This window comes from Equus przewalskii, chromosome 23, assembly GCF_037783145.1.
Source record: "Equus przewalskii isolate Varuska chromosome 23, EquPr2, whole genome shotgun sequence".
NCBI classification, from domain to species: domain Eukaryota; kingdom Metazoa; phylum Chordata; class Mammalia; order Perissodactyla; family Equidae; genus Equus; species Equus przewalskii.
The window spans coordinates 27051924-27074325 of record NC_091853.1 but is presented as its reverse complement, the minus strand read 5'-3'; the positions used below and the strand labels follow the sequence as shown (position 1 = coordinate 27074325).

Here is a 22402-nt window from a genome sequence, read left to right as displayed (position 1 = left end):
GCTTTAGTACAGTTAAAGCAGCCCTCGTTAATATTCACTGTCAGTATTTGCTTACCTTAAATTAAGAAAACAGACTTTTTTTCATCGGGACTGGGCTAACGCTTGAATTTCCATCATTAACAATTTATTTGTGTCAATTATCACTGGTTTTCTGCATCTTCTTAAAGGCGTTTTGCCTCACAGGGGAAAAGTTATCCAGCTCCATTTGTTTATAACAGAAGTTTTTTTTGAAGTCAGGAATAACAGTAGAGAACTCGCCAATTTGTGGCGGAGAAAACAATGGAATTGGGAGTGGGATATGAACAGTGAATACATGAGGTGCACTTAGGGAAAACATTACTTACATCCGGTCTCCATAGAATTGGTCATAGTTGACTTTTTTGACCAGATTTCTTTTCAGTTTATAAATGGGAGTGACTTTTAGGACTGCAATCAAAATGACATGGGAATAGCATCATTGAATAAAGCTTTTAATTCCAACTTTAATCTTAATGTATGTAATTCACTGTATTATCTGCTTCACTTTGTTTTCAATGACACTGTAGTGGGAAATAAGTTCTGTCCCCTCCCTTCCTCTGAAGGTCACTGCCAGGTTGAAGAATGAGAGTGGTGAGAACCAATGGTCTAATGTTAAGAATATTTCTGGGGCCAGCCCAGTGGCGCAGCGGTTAAGTGCAGTGCACACATTCTGCTTTAGCAGCCCAGGGTTTGCTGGTTCAGATCCTGGGTGCGGACCTATGCACCACTTGGCAAGCTATGCTGTGGCAGGCGTCCCACATATAAAGTAGAGGAAGATGGGCACAGATGTTAGCTCAGGGTCAGTTTTCTTGAGCAAAAAGAGGAGGATTGGCAGCAGATGTTAGCTCAGGGCTAATCTTCCTAAAAAAAAAAGAAAAAAAGAATATTCCTGGCTGGTTCTTCCCAGATGACACCTGTTTGATTTTACCACAGTGAGCCTTATGGAGATTAACAGCCAGAAACACAAAAACTGGTTGGACTTGTAGGGGAGGAAGACATTTCCTCTATCCAATGTGGGTTTGTCTGGCCAGAGAACGAATTAAATTCACATGAGACAGAATAGCAAGGGAAAATTAAACAAAGCTTTATGAGGACCATGGCCTGGGGCCTTTCTTCCCGAAGGAAGAAAGGGCACCAAAGAAGTGGGGTGCACAGAGTGGTTATATACCCCCAAACAGGATATTTTACATATGATTGAAATGTCCCTCCCACAATAGTCACAAGATTGCCCTGTCAGCACAGCGCTTGATGGACACAGCAGATAGTGGTCTGCTATCTCGGCTGGCTTAGCAGGAGGCAAGTCTATTGTCTTGAGCTGGGTGGTCACAGGTGAGCGCAGCAATCAGTTCCTAGCCTAAGGAAAGAGGCTTAATCCTTAAAGAAATGCCAATGTTGGGAGAGGGAGGGAAGTCAGTTATAGGAGGTTACCCGACAAGCACAATAAAATGCAAATTTAAGTCCTTGCCTTTGGCATTGATTAAGAGTTTCTAGAGAGAAGGTCATCTCCTTTCTTCTTCCTGCTACAGAGAGGGAGGCACCTTTTACAGATAGAGATTTACCTTACAAATGTAAATGTCTCCTAACAAAGGGCAAGCAAGTTCCACTCCTCAGAGCCTCCTTCCCTGTCCCAGTTTATCAAAAGCAATCAGCCTCAAATAATCCTCATGACAAAGAGACATATCTTGGGGTGGCCAATTCCAGTCCCCACAGACTCTAGAGTGTAAAATGTTGTGGGAATCAATTTAATCTGATGGGACTGATGGAAGAGAAGAAGGAAGGAAGAATCATTCATTAATTAAGCAAGTATGTGATGAGTGCTTACATAGGCTTATTAAAGCAGATGTTACTAGGAAATAAAAGGAAAGCTAAAACAAGGCCTCCACCCTCTAACAATCCAAAATCCACATCGGGAGACAAGACTCAGTGAGAATAACTAAGTGGACAGTCAGAGCTGTTTTGGTTAAAGGTCTGTGCCATGTATGGGAATTCCGGGCCAAGAGAGGCTATATTAGCTGGAAGGCTTTGTGGAGGAGGAGGGATTTTGGCCATGAACTTTACACTTACTAATTGCCTCTTTCCATTGAGCATGCCCAAGAATTTGGAATATTGTAATTTTTCAAGATCCATATTAGCCCAGCAAAGGATGGAACAGAAGGGACATGGTCCTCCCGCAGGTCAGCAGGATTGGTGGAAGGGGATTACTGTAATTGACACGATTATTTCACATTTACTGAGTTCTGTTGATGCTTAAAACTCAGGTGAAAAACAGTTTTTTCTTCTGAGGGGAATTCAGAAGAAAGCAAAAACTTGTCTTTGTGACACTAGAAACATAATGATAAACAGCTTTTCCATCTCCTCTTCATCTGGTTACACCTGGAGCTCAGCCAAAGGCATCTTAAGACACCCAGCAGTGTCTTCGTCCAGAGTTGGGAATTAAGATCAGACGTTTCTCTTCATTCTTCACAAGAGCCTGTCCCCATGTGAAGCTGTGGCAGGAACAAGCCTGCCAAAAGGCCTGCTCTTCAGATGTTAAAAAGAAATATACAGGAAAGGAATATTTCAACCATATGCGATTTCAAAATGTGGTGGACACAGGGAAGGGGAATTCTAAGGGTGTAAAGCACGAAAGGAATTTGAAAAAACAGAATGATGACCTGTCCAATAGAGAATACCTGTGAATTCTCTCTTACTCCCAGAACAATGATTGCAGGCGGTGGTCTCAGTGGTATCTTGGTTCTTATCTGTACATGTCTTTTATCTTCCTCTTTTATCTTTTCTCAGTTCTAACAAAGAAACCACTTAGAGGTGTGAGTTATTCAGATGGGTGTGATGTGCATCCAGCATAGCACACTTTGTAAGCACTTTCCCTGAAGCAACAGGGAGCTCATGTGCGTCCCTCCTCACCTTCACCAGTAACTCATATTTCTTTCCTGTAAAATTATTGGCAGGCCCCAGAGGCATACGGGTGCCCAGAACTCACGAGGTTTAGCATCAACTGAGCCACTGTGAGAGTTTGTTTAGAGGAGCGTGACTGTTTCTAGTCAGAATCTGCCCTCTCCAGAGCTTTGCACTTTAAATATTGTGATAAGGGATTTCTCAGATGCACAGTAAGATATTTCCATTTGAGAGAAAATGGTAACTGAATCAGTGAAAAGGAAGGATGTGGCATTTGGTCAGTTGTTTCCTTGTGTCTCAGAGTCAATAGTGACCAGATTCTCAGCTTTCTCTTTCTGGCAGAAGACTGCTGATTGCAAAATATAGCTTCATAAAGCATTTATACAAACACATATGGGGTTTTTTTCCTTTTAGTTCCCTCCTACGAGGTATTTATTTCTGCTTACTCATCCTCTTTTGGATATTGGCGCATCTGTTTTAAAGAACTATAAATAAAAATCAAACCCTCCCCATGAATTAGCCATAAAAGTCACAACATTTTTTTCGATGGGAAAGATGTTTTCCCCACAGATTTTCATCTGGTTTACAAACGACAAAGGACTTGCTCAGCATAGTTATCTTTGGGTGGGCTGGTCACATGCGGGCATCCCAGAGACAGAGAGAGGATGCTATTTCTGCTCTGAAATATTTTATATTTTGACTCTGCATCAGCTTTGCTTAAATTAGCAAGAAAGTGAATGTTTTTGTGTCTTTAGCATCTATAGTTTCCCTCCTGCTCTAAACACTTCTAGATTTTACAACAAAATTCATCTGCAAAGATAATTTGTTGTGGAACAGGGAGAGGTTCCAAAGTCATTTGGCGCTGAGAGCATGGATAAATGGCCATCACCTGGTGTTTATGTAAATTGCATTACTCTCCTTTATGAGGAGTAAATGGATTAGGACATTTAGAGATATTTAGAGATGATCTTATCATCACATTATACCATTCTGTAGTTCTAGATCCATTGGTAATTTAGCAATGTTTCTTCTCCCTTGAAGACACTCCCTGCCAAGAAAAAATAAGTTCCCTGACAACTTTCCCATCTTTCCAGGAATATGTGTGTTTGGGGGGGGAGCGCGGAATTCTATAAACTGCAGAACAGTTTATAGGCCTTAATGTATCCAAAGATGTTATGGAAGCTGTTAGTTAATACTGGCATTATATCTTTCAGTGGTCTGCAGTAGAGATCATTAACTAAATGCCATGCTGCTGACTCAGGGGATCCTCAAATTTGTGATGTCAGCAGTTGCACTTGACGTTGACACTGCCATCCCCCAGGCAGTCACACAGACATGGTGTGTTTGCATCCATGGCAGTTAGAATTCACGTATCAGTTTCCAGATAACTGAAGACAAAAAACTGCTTCTCTCCCTCAGGCTGCTGCTGAGCCAGCTTGGAGCATCCCAAGGGCTGAGGTGGCCGTTTGGCACATACACCACAGGGACTCTGCAGAGCAGCACGGCCTAGAATTCCCAAAGTGAGAGTCGAAGAGGGAAAGGGGAAATAAATAGATCTCACCTGAGGTACATTCTAACCAGTCACAGATCTCTTTGGAAGGAACCAGCTCAAAATGTCCCTGGGAGTTGCTGAAGTTAAGAGTCCGGTGATTACCCCATGAGGGTGTGGCAAACATAAAGGAAAGGTAAAATTTGGGTGAAATGCTCTCAACACGACCAAGGTCATTGCACAAATAGGTAATTATCTGGAGGGAAGTTTTACAAGTGTGGTCTATGCGTAAATGGGCGATTTAAAGTTTAGCCTTAAAAAAAATTGTTCCCAGTGGTGACCATCTCATGAGCCAGAATGAGAGTTGCTAAGCAACCAGAGAAACAAAGATAAGTTCCAAGAAGTTCATTAAAACCCACAGCGGCAGGGCTTTGCTCTACTGTTCTCCACCCTAGTGAAAGAGACATATCCAGTAAGAACTGATCCCTCCTCTGTCTCTCTGCTCTCCCTGAACCCCTCCCTCTGAGCTCCCAAGGCACCCTATCTACACTGTTAATTTTAGCATGGAATACATTTGGCTTGTACCATAGCTTTTAGTATGTCTATATGTTTCTCAGTTAGATCACTGGCCCCTTTAAGGCAGGACCCATGTCTTATTCGTCTTCCTACTGAGTGCCTAAAATAATACCTTCCTATGCCTAATAGGTTTACAATATGTTAACTGCATATTTATTATCTCTTCCTGTTGAAGTTCTAGCCTTTCTTTGAGGCCTATCTCAAATGATTCCTATTTTAAGAAGCCTTTTTTTTTTTTTAAATCTCTGATGTGTTGTCATTTCCTTCTGAATTCTGTGAAACTTATTTTGCCTTTATTACAGTCATTCTAGTTTGGTTTTAACTATGTGTTCTTTTGGGATGAGAATCATGTCTTCCTTGGTTCTACATCCTTAGATGGAAAGACTTGCACACAGCCTCGCTTATTCATTTATTTATTCATTCCACAAATATAAGTGAACATCAACTATATGGATTCTGTTCTAGTACTGGGGGTATAAAATGAATAAGGCAGATATAGCTTTTATTCTCATAGAGCTGAAAGTTTCAAGGGGAATTTTGACAAGTTAATAGAAAATTAAAGCTCAGTGCTTTTTTTTTTTTAAAGCAACGTTTTTCTGGTGAGGAAGATTGGCCCTGAGCTGATATCTGTTGCCAATCTTCCTCTTTTTTTTTAATCTCCCCAAAGCCCCAGTACATAGTTGTATGTCCTAGTTGTAAGTCATTTTAGTTCTTCTATGTGGGATGCTGCCACAGTATGGCTTGATGAGTGGTGTGTAGGTCTGCACTCAGAATCCAAACTGGGGAATCCCGGGCCACTGAAGCAAAGTGCATGAACTTAACCACTCGGCCACGGAGCCAGCCCCAAAGCTCAGAGCTTTGATGAGGTATAGAGACCAAGAGATCACTTGCCCTGATTCAGGGGATCAGAGAAGACAACCATGAGGAAGTGATATGCTGAGAAAGAATGAAGGAAATGTGCAAAGTCCAGGAAATGAGAGACGGGTATATTTCAGGAGCTGAAGGAAGTTCAGAAGTCCAGACTGGCTCAGATGAAGAATGCTTTAAATTTACATCATACTTTCTGTCTAGAAAACTGAAATCTACGGGGACCAGACAAAAAAAGGGGAAACCCAAGTTCATATGCATGGCTAAACTAGCAAGGAACTCACATATTCTGCCTCCCAGATCAGTTCTCTTTCCACTAAATATTTTGTTCTATTTCTGCGTTTCTTTCAACATCAAGACTCTTTTTCCTCATCCTACTTATGGAAACCTGTTGATGCAGAAACAAATAAATGCAAATATTTAATGCAGTTTACATCTCCTTAAGTCATTCTCATATTTCCTACATTCCAGTTAAACCGTGTTCTGATTGGTCATTCATAAGAGAATAACTTATGTCCAAGGGTCACCTGTGAAACTTTGCCACAAGTATTTTGACAAGTAAGTACTTACAAGTAAGTGAGTAAATACATGGGAAGCAACTTTACAGTCTGTGAGCACATAGACCTGAATGTGACCTGGGCAACGCTGGTTTCGGGAAACTATCATTTAGAGGGCTTTGTTTTTCCCATCTACAAAGTGTCAATGAGGAAGAAGGAAATGAAACTATCAATAGGGTAACCATATAATTTTTTTTTTGATGAGGAAGATTGTCCCTGAGCTAACATCTGTGCCAGTCTTCCTCTATTTTATGTAGAATGCCGCCACAGCGTGGCTTGATGAGTGATGTATTGGTACGTGTCCAGGATCCAAACCTGCGAACCCCGGGCTGCCAAAGCAAAGTGCACGAACTTAACCACTGGGCCACCAGGCCGGCCCAGGGTGATCAATAATTTATCATCCCAACTGGGACACTTTGAGAGTGAAATGGAAAACTCATAATAACTATGCACTGAGAAAATAGGTGCAAACTGTAACTGCCCAGATAAATTGGGACATACAATCATTCTATCTATAACCAAAAAATTTCACAGACTTAGAACTCTTAATGTTCAGGGTTTCTCTTTTCTTTGTCTTTATTCAAGATCACATTTTAGAGAAGATGCTCTGAAAATAGTTGATGTTCAAAGAAAACTACATCCTAGAAAACAGAACCATGTACCCTTCCCTCATATCCAGCAAGTTGGGTCTTTCATCTCTAATTTCAAAATCTGCAAATATTGGCCAACTGTACAGCTGGATTTCATGAGCGAAATAATAAGCAGTATATATTTTGGTTTCTGCCCCTGCTTCCTGCTAATATGTAGTCTTTGACTCCCATTCCTGACACAGAGCTCCTTAAACTCTTGTAATTTCCTGAGTGATGGGAGCATCTGACATATAACTCCTAAATCCCTTGGATTTCCTGGGTGATGGGAGCATCTTTTGTTCTAATGAGGCAACTCTTGGTAGGCTCCCAAATGGGGGCTGGTCACCAGAAAGACCAAGCGATGATTAGAAGCTTGGGACTTTTAGCCCCATCCCCCATTCTCCAAAGGAGGGGACCGAAAATTGAGTTAATAATCAATCATGCCTACGTGATGAAGCCTCCATAAAAATTCCTAAAGTATGCGGTTCAGGGAGCTTCCAGGTTGGTCAACACATCTTCGTGCGAGGAAGATGTTGCATCCCAACTCCACAGGAACAGAAGCTCCTGTGCTTAGGACCCTTACAGAACTTCCCTTATGTATCTCTTCATCTGGCTGTTCATTTGTAGCCTTTAAAATATCTTTTGTAATAAATCAGCAGTAGGAAGTAAACCATTTTCCTGGGTTCTGTGAGCCATTCTGGCAAATCATCGAACCCAAGAAGAGGGTTATGGGAATCTCAGATGTGTACCCAAGTCAGATAGAAGTTGTGGGTAACCCAGAGGACCACTATTTGTAGTTGACATCCGCAGGGGGTGCAGTCTTGTGTGATTGAGCCCTTAACCTTGAAGTCTGTGCTAACTCCAGGCAGGTAGTGTCAGAATTGGTTGGTGTGGAAAACCCCCAAATCTGGTGTCAGTAGTGTTGTGAGTATGAGTAGAGGAAAGCAGTGAGTTTCTCCCAGACAGTGAGTCTACAGAACTACCTAATACTCTAGATCAACATTGTTCAATAGAACTTTCTGCAATGATGGAATGTTCTACATGTGCACTACTCAGTATAGTAACTGCTGGCCACATTAACCACTGAAGAGTTGACATATAGCTAGCATGATGGAGGAACTAAGTTTTAAGTTTTATTTAATTATAATTTATTTAAAAGTAAATTTAAATAGCTAGCTACAAGTGGCTAGTGACCATACTGCATAACGCATATCTAGATTACTTGGAGTAAAAAGGATGACAATGGTATTAAGATAAAACCAGAACATCTTTCATTTTTTTATCCAGTGTACATACACACAGCCAGGATCCTAGTAGGCCAAGGTCTCAGCTTTCCTTTTGTTTGACTCTACCACAAGAATCAGATTCATCTCTATTAAATATAGGGAAAGGAAAGACCTTAAAATACAGAGCGATCAAGAGTATTTGCAAAACAGAGCACTGATTTGCATATCCATTCTACTTGAAACACTATGGGAAGTATTTATACTAGTGGAAATGATGATGAACATAATCATAGGACTTCACCATTCTATCACACACAATGCCTTAAAGAATCCAAAATTTCTACAGAAAGTCTTATTTCTGCCAGAGCCTTTTATAACAGGAGCTTAAGGCCCTAAAGCTCTATCTCTAGCATTTTATTCATCTTTAGAAAAAGGACTAAGCCCAAAGCAATTGACATTGGGTCTCCCCATCTCATCAAATGTGTCCCTCTGTTTTGTCCTCTCATTAAACTTTGCATCTCTTCTATGGCTTTTATTACGTTCTGTCTTGAATTAGCTGTGTAACGTAACAAATACAAAATAGCAAGAAGCCATGGAAGACAAGTATAATAATCCACCTCTCCCACTGAAGAGTAAGCACTTTGAGGGCAAGGACTGTATTTTCCATAGCACCAGGCACAGTTCTTCATACGTAGTAGGGTCTCAGGGAATGTCTGTTAGTTCATTTAGAGGTGTTCTGTGTAGATAACTCTCATTCTGTAAAAATTAAATTTAAAGAACATGAAATGGGATAAGGTAAATTCTTAACTTTGACAACAAACCTATTGTCAGAGAGTCAGGGAACTCAGGAGTGCCTCCCAGTTACAGTGCCTCATAGATCAGTAATGCAGATATCATAATTGAATATAAATTTGAGAGTATGATTAACTGATTTTTTCCTCATAGGATTGCAAGCTGGTACAATTCTTTTGGAAAGAAATATGGAAATTTCTATCAAAAGCCTCTGATGTAATAAATTTGTATTTGAGACTCATTCCCAATGAAATAAATTTTTTAAACCACTTTATTGAGGTACAATTGACATACAAAAGCTGTACATATTTAACATATACAACTTGATGAGTTTGGAGATAGTTGACACCCATGAAATCATCACCACAACCCATGCCATGAATACATTCATTATCTCCAAAAGTTTCCACTCATCCTTTTTATCTATTATTTTGTCTGTGTGTGTGTGTGTGATAAGATCACTTACAGTAAGATCTATCTACTTAGCAAATTTCTAAGTATGCAGCACAGTATTGCTTACTATAGGCACTACTGTACAGCAGATCTCTAGGACTTACTCATCTTGTATAACCAAAACTTTGTTCCCCGGTACTGATACCCTCCTCCCAGCCCTTGGCAACCACCATTCTACTCTCTGCTTCTACGAGTTTGACTATTTTAGATTCCTCATATAAGTGGTATCATGTAGTATTTGTCCTTTTGTGTCTGGCTTATTTTACTTAGCACAATGTCCTCAAGGTTCATCCTTGTTGCAAATGGTAGACTTTCCTTCTTTTTTAAGTCTGAATAATATTCCAGTGCATCTATATATACCACGTTTTCTTTATCCATTCATCTGTCAATGAACACTTAGTTTGCTTTCATGTCTTGGCTATTGTGAAGGATGCTGCAGAGAACATGGAAAGCAGATATCTCTTCAAGATAATCATTTTGTTTCCTTTGGATATATACCCAGAAAAGCAGGATTTCTGGATCATATAGTAACTCTATTTTAAATTTTTTGAGGAACCTTCATAGTGTTTCCCATAGTGGCTGCACCAATTTATATTCCCACCAGCAGCGTACAAGGGTTCACTTTGTCACCATCTTCACCAAATATGTTATCTTTTGTTTTGTTGATAATACTCATCCTAACAGGTATGAGGTGATATCTCATTGTGGTTTTGATTTGCATTTCTCTGATGATTAGTAATGTTGAGCACCTTTTCATATACCTGTTGGCCATTTGTATGTCTTCTTTAGAAAAATTTCTATTCAGTGACTCTGCCCATTTTTCAATTGAGTTATTTGGTTTTTTGCTACTGAGTTATAGGAGTTCCTTATATATTTTGGATATTAACCCTTTATCAGATATATGGTCTGCAAATATTTTCTCCCATTTCATTGGTTGCCTTTTAATTTTGTGGACTGTTTCCTTTGCCATGCAGAAGCTTTTTAGCTTGATGTAATCTCACTTGTCTATTTTTGCTTTTGTTGCCTTTGCTTTTGGTGTTATATCCAAAACACCATTGCCAAGGCCAACATCAAGCTTTTCCCTATGTTTTCTTCTAGGAGCTTTACAGTTTCAGGTCTTACATTTAAGTCTTTAATCCATTTTGAGTTGATTTTTGTGTATAGTATAAGAGTTGACCAATGAAATAATTTAAATATTGGGAAAATGTATATAGAAGCAGTTTATCTCTGCCTTTTTATAGTAGTGAAAAACTGGAAACAACCTAAGCACTCAAGAATAGGAGAATGATTAATAATTTACTGACCAGTTAGAAATGAACTATTGTATAACTATTTTGAAAGAGTTTGTATTCATATAAGAATATTTACAATATAATATTAAGTAAAAATAACACAAGAGAAAAAAATTGGGAGGGAATACATTAAGATACTGAATGGTCATTTCTGATGGTTCAGTTAGAAGTTATTTTTTTCCTCTCTTAATTCTTTATATTTCACTCAATGTCAGTAATATGAAATCTATCTTAGCATGTAATATGTGATTTGACACAAGTATTTCCTATTTTTTAGAGGTAATTCTGGCTAATAGAAACTCAGGACAACAGTTAAATTTCTACTGCCAAACACTCCTAGATTACATGTTTTGTTTGTTCCCTTTTTGTGGAGAGTGGGAGGTAGGTGGTTTACCATGTCCCAATCCAGCGTCTTGATTTTGAGCAATAGGTACAAATGCTCAAGATTTTTGTGGCTGGGTAAGTGAGGACTGGTCAATAGTGAATTTCAAACTGAAGGATGCCAAAAATATTAACACAAAAATGTATCTCAATTTTTATATATATTTATTTTTTTAACTGGTTTTGTAAAAGAATAAATATTAGCCCTCTTAGGAAAACTAAAGTCAATATAAGTGACGGGATTAGGCCATGGGTATAATTATATCATAATGTAAAGCCCTAAGTTCCAGCATAAGTCTTGTACCTTAATACTTCCCTATGATAAAACTTGGATTGCTTTCTTCCCAGCAGATTCAAACCATTGGTCAGTGTTTGTGTAGGACATAGAGCAGAAGACAAAGAAAATAGCACGTGGGAGAACGAGAAGTCGAGGAAAGTCCAGATATAGTTGTGCAGGTGATGGTGCAGCTCTGACAAGCTATTTGGGAATCTGACTTCCCATCAGTTCAAAGTTCACTGCACAAAGCTTTGTACATAAAAGACTATAAGTATCTAAAGACTTAAAGGCATAGAGTGTTCATATTTAACCTACTCAGACTATTTGTTCTTTAGAGTTTTCTTCAGGAGAAATTTGCCTTTTTCTAACAAGGTGTAATTTAAAGAGTAGCAGCTAAAAAGGAGTTAAAAATTGTAGGAAAACCCCATAAAAGCATAAACACAGTCTTTTCCTGGAGGATTGCCATCTAAAACTGAAACTGTTTTTAATGCCAGGTATCCTTGGTGGCCAGTGCCTTGTGAAAGCACAGAAGCTGCAGAGAACAGGGTTCAAGTGCTCCCCTAGGGCATGGCTTGTAGCTTTCCACTCATTATGGAATCAAGCCTTGAGAGCCAGTCCCCTGTCTGAGCCCATTGCACTGCCCTGCCCAAGAGAGAGAGGAGGTAAGAGGATCTGAAGAGTATAACATGGAAGACATTTGGACAGTGATTACATTTAAGGGATCTAAATATTTTTGAATTCATGCCTCCTTTGGATATGAAGAGGGGAGCCAGAGAACATATCATAGACAGTAGCTCAGCTTAGGAAAGGGGTAGAAGATAAAGCTAAATGACATTTCCTGCGCCATATCCTCAGGGGTATGAGACACATGATAGTTTTCCAGTTCTCTCACTGTTGGTTTCAATAATATCAAAAGGATCTTTCTTCCTTTGCTTCCTCCTGATTTCTCTTGCATTTATCTCCTAGGTGTCTGGGGGAAATGCAATGGTTGTCATAATTATGTCTAACATTTCAAAATCACTTTTAACTTAATCAAGCCTGTTTGAATAGAAAACATAAGGTCTTTTGAGCCAGAGAAATTTGAGTCTGGTTTTTCCACCACTACTTCTTAATTCTGTGTTTTGGGTAGCTGCTTAACCTCTCTGGTTCTCAGTTTCCTTAGATGGAAGAGGAGGATCATTGCTATCCACTTCTAAGGATTGTTGTGTACAGTAGCCCAGTGCCTGGTGCATAGTAACCACAAAGTGAATTTCAGCCATTAGTATATACCCAACAAATAATATGTTTCAGGCTCTTTACTTACCTAATATACACTGTATAATTAACATATAGGTCCTTGCCTTCAAAATGAAGGTAACGCAAAGATAGACAAACGCAGTGTAACGAATAAGCCTAAGCAATTAAAAAAAAAATGATAGGGATAACAGTAAATACACAGGAATCCAGAGAAGAAAGAAACCATAGGGGAGAGCCACTCTCAAATCTATTTTATTTGACCCTTGCTACAATTCTATTACGGAGTCAGGAGAAGTAATATTTGACAGAATAGAAAAACCAAGGCACAGACAGTTTCCAGCTCCATTTCAGTGGCTGTAAAATGAAGTGATGGATTAAGAAAACTCTGAAGTTTCTTTCAAGGCTGTAATTACATTATTCTTTGACATTCCTAAAGTAAGCCTGCTTGTTACTATGTGATTTGATACTAGAACTCACATTTCTTGATGCTCAGCACAAGACTTTGTGCCTAGGCCAAAAGTGCTCGGAAAGCAGGAGAATCTCGCTTCAAAGGAAAATGAAAATTCCACCTGTGCAGAAACGTCCTTCTTCCTTTTCTACTGGCATAATTTTCATAGAGGCTTCAAATCTCAATACAATGGCTCTGGCAACGTGTGTTGAAGTGTGCTCATGCTTGAATAATGATTTCCATCTTCAGACACCAAAGTACTTTCACTCTGCTATAATTACACCCAGTTCCTACACACTTATTGATGTTTTCTCAGTTCTCTCTCAGACTCTTCCACACTCAAGCTTTCCTCCATGCCAAAAGAAACAAATCTTTCCACCTCTTGATTTACTTCCTTTCTCTTTTAGTTGTTTGCTCTATTAAAATTAGTCAATCTTGCTTTCCAAAATAAATATTTAAAGTTGAAGTTCTACTCTTCTCTCCAAAGATAACAGATACCCTAGCAGAAGAGCCAATTACTCATCTATAATACTAACAGTGTAAACTGAATATTTATATTTGCAGGTGTCAGTGTAAATATGAACATATGCTATGCCTCTGATGTACTTTATGGCTGACTTCTTTAGACTCCAATTTGATCTGAAGTCCAAAGTGGCCTCAGCTCCCCAAAGACCTTAGGGCCTTATTTTGTTCCAAGAGACAATGCCATAGCAATGTCATGTTTGCCTGGTTACAGAGACTTCCACAGAGCCACAGAGGCCAACATATTCCTGGCAAGGTTTAGCAGGCACTGAATTTGAAATGATCACAGCATCTCTATAATTTGGTTCTGACTGCTTTTACTCAAGAAATCTGCCAACAAGGATGTATATAGTAAATGCCTATTATGTGGATAAGGAGAAATAAATTTGACTGACTTTTTTAAATGGATAAACTACATTTGCCTTAAAGGTAAAAAAAAATTACTTTTGGGCATGCTAAGTCATCCTTTTAAAAATCCATTACTTTACTAGACTTATTAGATAATAGTGCCTTGATATGTGGAAGTTGTTCTTATTGCCCTTATCCAGCACCTAGACTAGAAACTGGTACAGAGGGACGCTACATGATGTGTGATCCACATAAATGTTGAGAGTAACATGACATATCACAACAGATACTATACAGTGGAAAAACTAGAGACCTCGAAGATGTGTTTGGGATCCAGTTTCTTTTAATTAAATCTTTGCAACCTGACTAAGCCATGAATTTCCTCCCATGTAAAGTGGTGATAATAAAAACATCCTCAAAGAGTTACTATGAAGACTTATGGTGAAGACAGATTAAATGTAATTATGCGTGGATATGCCTAGCATGGTACTGGGCACATAGTAGATGCTCAATAAAGTTTGTTAAATCTGAATTTATTAAATTTCAAAGAACATACTGAAGAATGGGCATGAGAAGTTTTTTAGGGGATAAAAGTGTTGTAGAACAATTTTGAAAAGTGAAGGAGAATGTAGTTTTGTAGTTGGGTTGAAAGAGGCTGGCAACATCTCAGAGGTAAATTAGGCCTGAAAGAAGAAAAGAAGAGGGCAATCTTGGCAGGAATGGAAAGTGAGTCCAGATGAAGGGCTACAGATATTTTAAGGATTTCTATGAATCTTTGTGCTTGGTGGAACCATTTTCTGTAGAACAAATTAATAAACCGATATTTATAAAAGTGTGCAGATGCTATCAATAAACTGAAAGGAATTTTAAAATATTTCTGTATTCATGGTAGCTTTTCTATCATTGTGTATATTTTTAATCAAAGATACTAAAAAGTAAAAATACTATTTATGTAAAGATCCAGGTTTTGACATTCCAAAAGGGTTATAGTACTGGGTTGGAAACCACTTGTTTAGAATGATAGCAACTGAAGGACTGTAAAACCTAGTATAAAGTCTGACATGCTGATCCAAGAATCTCCTTGATTCAAGTTATGACAGCCAGTGTGTTTCACAATAAATCCAACAGTACGTTTTCATAATAGCATGCACAAATTTTACGTTAACTTTATATGATCATTTATGAAATTTTAAAATTCCCCTTTACTGATGATATGAAAATGGTGTCAAATCATTTATTACAACATATAGCAAACACATACGAGGGCACATGTGGTATTGAGGCCAACAATGGCCCTGGAACAGTTCCTTGAAACTTCAGACAAACTGTGGTATGAGAGAGTAAAATAATCAGAAAACAGAGATGTTGAAAAGCCCACAGTCCTCAGGGGCAACATCTCTTTAAAGAGGAAGATTCACTGTATCTCTTACTGAGCTGGGCTCAGCTAGTTCCTCTGAGCTAAAAAGTCACTTATTTTTTCACAGGTCCTAGTAGGCCACAGTGGGAGTTTCTGGTCTTGCAGTTAGAGCAAGTAGTCGGGAGTCAAAAGCTTAGGGTTCTATTATCATTTGTAATACTATTACCAACTCCTCTTCCTTCCCTGCTAGCTTATCTATTGGTAAGAGATGAGTAAGAATTGCTGCCTCTCAAAATTTTAAGCTTTTTCAATGAGGATGTGTTTGTATAAGAAAATAAGGAAGAACTAACCCATATAAATTATAAGGGATGTTAATGGTAATTTGGCTCCTGTTGCTAAAATATGTATTAAATTGCTATTCAATATCGGTTTAAAGGTAAATATCAGGAAGACAGCACTCTGTAGGGATGATAGACACATGACATAATCCACACTTATTCTGCTAGTCGTGGGTAGACAAAGAACTTCAGGACCAAGAATAAAGGGGCTTATAAAAGGTCCTCTTGAACTCCCAAGGCATCATATGAGAGACAAAGGAAAAGGAGATGACCTGTGCTTGTCAGAAGAAAACACGAAAATACCCAACACCGACTGAGGCAAAGTCAACATTAAGGTGCTCTCTGTTTACGTCTTCTTCCTCTTTTCTCTCCTCTGTTGCCTCAAGTGTTTATTGAAATCTTATTATTGCTCAAGCTCTGTAGTAGGTCTTGGATTTCAAGAGCAAGCAAGACAGACATGGTCCCTTCCCTCCCGGACCTGACAATTGTTCCTAGTCATTTCCACACATGTATTGCCTGGAGGCTGGGGACTGGATCCCATGGCCAGACCAAACCCCAAAGGTAGAGGGGTAGGACTGACCTGCAGCTCTACAGGACAAGGGGCCAATGTTATTAAATGGGGTCTGTCCATGAGAGCACATCTTGTGAACTTGACTTTTCTTGGACTGGAGTTACAATAATGTTCATCCAAAGTTTTTGTTGTTGCTATTGTTTCACTTTGTTTTCATTTGCCTGGCTTTTTAATTTCCCCTTACATAATAGGATCGCCTTATCTACCACCAACTCTTCAGAAAAATTTGATGTATGAGGATAGCTTTACATGACAGCATTGCAAGAAATAAATGGATGGAGAATTTTTAAAAAAGAAAAGAAAAGTATGGCTGATCCCACATTTACTCCTCTTCTGAAATATAGCATGACTTTGAGGAAGATGTGTCCATGTGTTCCAGGTGGTGGCCAGCAGCAAAAGAGTTTTGCCCTTGGTGGAGTTGGGAGAGTTGAGGAGAAGCAGACAGTGCAGTAAATCAGTGTCCGGGGCTCAAGAGACAAAGTCTTCCTTCTAAAACACTGGCAAAGTGAACCCTGAAGAGCATATCTGTGGGGGAAGGCTAATGCTTGCCTAATTAGGGAAAATCCTTTACCAAGTGTTAGAGACAGATGTGTTGGGGGGAAAGGTAGATATTTGAGAAAAGTGGGAAAAATGTGAAATAGGTGAGATAGAGGACAGCAGAGAGAGTGAATGAAGAAACACAGGCAAGGTTGAAAATTCAGTTTCAGATGATTTAGTGTTCATTGGGTTGTCTTATTTTCTCAGCAGATTATCTGAAGATTTAGAAATGGACAACAAGAGGGTTCATCCAGCTTTGGTATTTGGCTAGGCAGGTACAATGGAAGAACAACAGGCTAAGAAAATTAAGGGCATTGGAAAGAAAAGGGGAAAAGGGATGGACCAGGGAATATCAATCAGGAAAGGAAGGGATGAAGACAGGAGCTGAGAGAGGAATAGAAAGTAGAGGAATCTAGAAAGTGGAGGTTTCAATGAGGACAAAGAATGGTAGATTGAGAATGATTGATTAAAGGTTATGTTCAGAGTCTGATGTCTGAAAAAATATTTTCAGAGCTGGAGCAATTCCGAGTGATGACGAGTTCTAGGGTGTGTCTATGGAAATGTGTAACTGAAGTAGAGGAAGTCATTGGCAATGAATATGTCAAGGAAAGAAATGCCCAGAATGTCAAACATGGATATGATGTCATTTTGAAAAATGGGTGGATATGCGATGGAAAAGAAGCCTGTGAGGGTGCCAAAGCCTTCAATGAATCAAGAGCAGTGGTGAAGAGAGGTCAGTAGCTGACAACAAGCAGAAGACGTGGAATAGTATTGCTAAATTAAACTGTCTCCATAGGGGCAGAGAAAATTTTTTACAAGATGATAGAAGAGAAATGGTCTGAAATTGACAATGTGGAATAAACACATTCTTTACTAGTAGAAACCACAGAATTGGCAAGGCTGGGTTGATATTTTTAACTTTTTCTTTTAGACATTTTAAATGGAAAATGGATTAGCATCTTGTAGTGCATGTAGTTTGTTCTCTTGCTTGTATACTTTCTTTTTACTTTTTTGTGAGGAAGATTGGCCCTGAACTAATAGCTGTGGCTAATCTTCCTCTTTTTGCTTGAGGAAGATCGTCTCTGAGCTAACATCTGTGCCAATCGTCCTCTATTTTGTATGTGGGATGCCACCACAGCATGGCTTGATGAATGGTGTGTAGGTCCTTGCCCGAGATTGGAACCTGTGAACTCCTGGCTGCCAAAGTGGAGCACATGAAATTAACCACTACGTAACAAGGCCAGCCCCTTATATATTTTCTTTAAGCCATGTTTTATGCCCCTTGAGTTTATCCTAGTTTTAGGCTCTCCATTGTTCTCCTCTGTGCCTAGTAGAATGGTTTACTCGTTCATACAGCCCTCAAAAATATTATGAAAGAGCATACGATGTACCAGACCCAGATCCTTATGACTCACAATTCCTAGGAAAGATTGATAGAAAGTTAATGACTCATTTACAGCCAAGTTACCTGATATTTTATTACTATAAGCTCATAAAATGATGGCTAGTATGTACACAACCCTAGAAAGAAAGAGTGCTAAAGAAAGCAAAGAGAGTTAAATCAAATCTCCGTCCTTGGCAGATTCATTCATTTATCTATTTATTCACAGGTTTATTGAATCTTATATATCATACACTGCCAGACAAACAAAAAATTAGTTGCTAGAGACAGAAAGGTGATTAATTCCTAATCTTTGTCCTTGAGAGGTCATGGTTTAGTGGCATAAACAAATAATTACAGATCTTTGTTAAGGGCTGTAACAGAAAACTGCACAAAGTGTTATGAATGTCTGTGTGGGAAAGTCGCAGAGAACTATATGAAGCTGACCATAGTTAACCTGCATCCTAAAATAAGAGACTATTAGGTGAAGGGCCTAGCAGTTGAGGTGAAAAAGAGCACAGCATATAGAAAGAGCAAATAGTTCAGCAAGGCTTTAGCACAGGGTATGTGGAAGGGCAAAGCAAGTGATATCAATGGGAAGGTACAGAGGGAGCAGATCCTGCAGGGCCTTGAACACCATGCTAAGTATTTTGGATTCTAATCTATAGAAAGTCAAGGCTATGTAGGATTTAAAATAGGTGTTTTTAGATAGCAATGCCAGCAACATGGTGCGGGTGAATGTAGGGGGAACTCAAGGCCAGAAGGTCACTTAAGAGATTATTACAAAAGAAAAAAAACGGTGTGGTACAGGAAAAAAGAGAGAAAAAAAAAGAGATATTTAGAAGGTAGAATTCATAGGACTTGGTGAAAGAAATCTATGTAAGAAATGAGAGAAAAGTAGAGGAATTCTAGAATGCGCGAATCTGGCCCAAATTTTCTTGGTGTTTTATGGTGCCATTAATTACGATTAGAAACACTGGACAAAATGAAATTTTGGCTGGAGGATGAAAAAGAAGAGGTGAGAGTTGCCGGTTAGGGAGGGAGATGAAAATATCTTTTTTAGAGGATGGATTTGAGATGGCTCTGAGAACTCCCAGCAGTGGTCTCTGTTAAGCAGTATGTGAGTCTGGAACTCAGGAGAGAGTTTAAGCTGAAAGTGGAATTTGGAAGTCAGTGTCTAGGTTTTTACCAAGACGGTGAAAGTAGATTCTAGAGAGCAGGCATGGAGCACACAGATGCTCAGCTTGAGATGAACTTTAGAGCATCCATGAAGCAGACACCACTGAAATTACTTTTTTCTTTCAGTTTTCTTCCTGCTACTTTGAAAATTGTCCTTGTGGAAAAGAAAGAAAGAAAAAGAGAAACTATTGTTCCCCTATCAACACAAGTGGGACAGAAGTGGGTGTGACCGTAGGGTGTCAGATAATGTACAATCATCACTGGATGAAAGACAATGGATGTGGTGGAGAGCATTCACCTGGGTGGAAGGAAACAGCCTCTACACCCCTCTAAGCCCCATTAGGTGGTTGATAGCCTGGATAGACACCGTCCTACAGTGCTGCCTAATATTCTGACATTTCAAGAACTATAAACTTAGTGTTTTATGGGAAATTTTCAGATTTTAAAAACCCTGTGCATGAATTCATTTATTCAACAAACTTGTATTCAGCACGTTTATGCACCAGGCACTATTCTAGGAAACGGAGACTTGCAGAGAATAAAGGAGATGAAAATCCCTTTCCTGGGTGAAGTTGACATTCAAGAAAGTGGACACATATAATAAACAAAAGAAATGAGTAAAATATATAGTATGTTAGATGGACAGGCAAGCACTAAAGAAATATAAAGCAGGAACATGGAACAGATCACATTGGAGTGGGCCGCAATATTAAATAGGATAGCAAAGAAAGATCTTATTGAAAAAGAAAGATTTGAGTAAAGACCTTTGGGAAGTGAAGGAGTAAGCCACTCAGATGTCTATTTCCATACTCACATAAAGAGAGAAGAGCAGGAGTCTCTGAAGTGGGAGTCTGCCCAGTGAGTTGAAAGAGCCCAGTACAGTCAAAGCAGTGAGACCCAGAGGGAGAGTCTAGGGAGATGAGGTCAGACAAGTAGGGGAGAACAGGATCCCACAGGGTCTTCTCGGTCAAGGTGAGGATCTGGGCTGTTTTCACTGGTAAGATAGGAAGCCACTGGTACATTTGAGCTGAGTAGTGAGTCTATTCTTGCTATGTTGAGACCATCCTTCTACAGAATAACGGCAGAAATTAGGAGACCTGAGAGGAAGCGACTGCAGTAGCCCAGGCAAGAAATGACAGCTCTTAGACAAGACTGGTAGGGGCGGAGGTGGGGAGATGGAGTCAGATTTGAGATGTATTTTGAAGGTAGAGACAACAGAATTTGCTGATAGATTCTATGCTGGATATGAGAGAGAGTGAGGCATCAGATAAGACTCCCAGGATTTGGGGACTGACCTTGAAGGATGGGGTTCTCATTAACCAGGATGGGGAAAACTGATCTTGGGGTTGGGGTGGAAAATAGGAGCTAGTTTTTTTACCTGTTAGGTTTGAAATGTCAATTAGATCTCCAAGTGGAGTTGTCAGTTAGGCATTTGGGTAAATAATGGCTCAGAATTCTGGGGAGTGATCCAGACTGAACATAAAATTTTTGGAATTACAGCATTTAGACTAGATGTTATCAGGGAAGTAAGTGTTGACAGAGAAGGGAACAGGTCAACGGACTGAGCACTAAAGCAATGTATTTAGAATTTGGGGAGATGAAGAAGAGCCAGCAAAGCCAGCTGAGAAGACACGGCCAGTGGAGTAGAAAAACCAAGAGAATGTGATGTCCAACAGAAAAAAGGGCTTTAAAAGGAGGGAAGTGGTCAACGGGGATAAATACTGTTGCCAGACCCAAGAAATGGCCATTTAGCAACATGAGGATCCATTAATTTAATGATCTTGATAAGAGCAATTTTAGCAGAGTGGGAGGGAGGGGCAAAAGCTTGATTGGAATAGGTTCAAGAAGAAGGGGGAAAATTAGACCCAGTAAGTAGGTTTATATGTCTTTTGAAGAGTTCCAAGGGAAGTAAAAAATGGAGTAGTGGCTGAAGGGAGGAGTAGGTCAAGAAAGGACTTTTGTTTTTCTGAAGATCAGAGAAACAACAATATGAGTGTACGTTTACAGGAAAGATTCAATTGAGAGAAAACACTGATGATGCAAGAAAGAGAGGAGACAATTGTTGGAAGAATGTCTTAGAATAGGCAAGGTAGGATGGCACCCAGAGCTGGAGTGAAGGCTTGGAGCCTAGACAAGCAATGCACACCGAGTTCTGGGTCCAGCATGCAGTACACCATTTACAACCTCGTACATTTACATCTGCTCATCCTGAAAATACACTGGACATTCTGGGTCCTTCACAGCAGAAAAGTCTTCCTTTGGAAACACTACCAATATTCAGATTTTCTTCAGTGTAAACATTGCCAAACTAAAGCTGCTGCCCATAATTGGTGGGAGTATGAGAATCATGTGATCTGGAAATGGTCAGTAAGATTTGGGTTTGGAATGAAGATACAACCTAAATTGTCTTCAAATTGCATCATCCACACTAGAACTGCTTACATTTCGTTTTAACATCTTGGTCTTAGTCCATGAGGAATAGATGGCTACATCATTTCAGCTACTGGATTGAAACTACTGACATCTCTCAAAGAACCTGATTTGTCTCCTAAGTACAAAACTTCAATCTGGAACAGCTTTTGGAAATTTAGACTTGTTACATATTTGAAATGGTGAAACAGTACTTTCTCAAACAGTACTTCAACTAGAAGTGAAAACATTAGTGCTCCATGCACAGATTGAGCACCTGTGATAATTGGCCGCCCTTCTGAATTGGCAGCTTTAGAGAAGGAAGGCTCCCCAGGGGTTGACACGCCCCACCACTTTATCCATGGGAAGTACTGGTGTCAAATGGACAATGAGCCCAGTTCCTGGCACAAAGTGGGGGCATAATAAACAGTTGCTAAATTCAAGAATAAAAATTCATTCTGTCTGGTATCTGAAGCACTACTACCTTCATTAGACCCTGGAATTTGAATTAACATTTTGTCAAGTGATTTTTATTAAGAAATGTGAGTAGAAACAGAAGATTTTCTTTTATAACTCACAAGTTAATTGGCTTTTCAGGGGACATGTATTGATGCATTTTGTCAC

The 22402-nt window shown here is 39.3% G+C and overlaps 1 long non-coding RNA gene across 1 annotated transcript in view; it reads right to left on the bottom strand.

The window, feature by feature from the left end:
* LOC139078949 (uncharacterized) overlaps nt 1-22402 on the bottom strand; it is a 69099-nt gene that overhangs the window by 33330 nt on the left and 13367 nt on the right. The gene's annotated exons all lie outside the window — the stretch shown is intronic.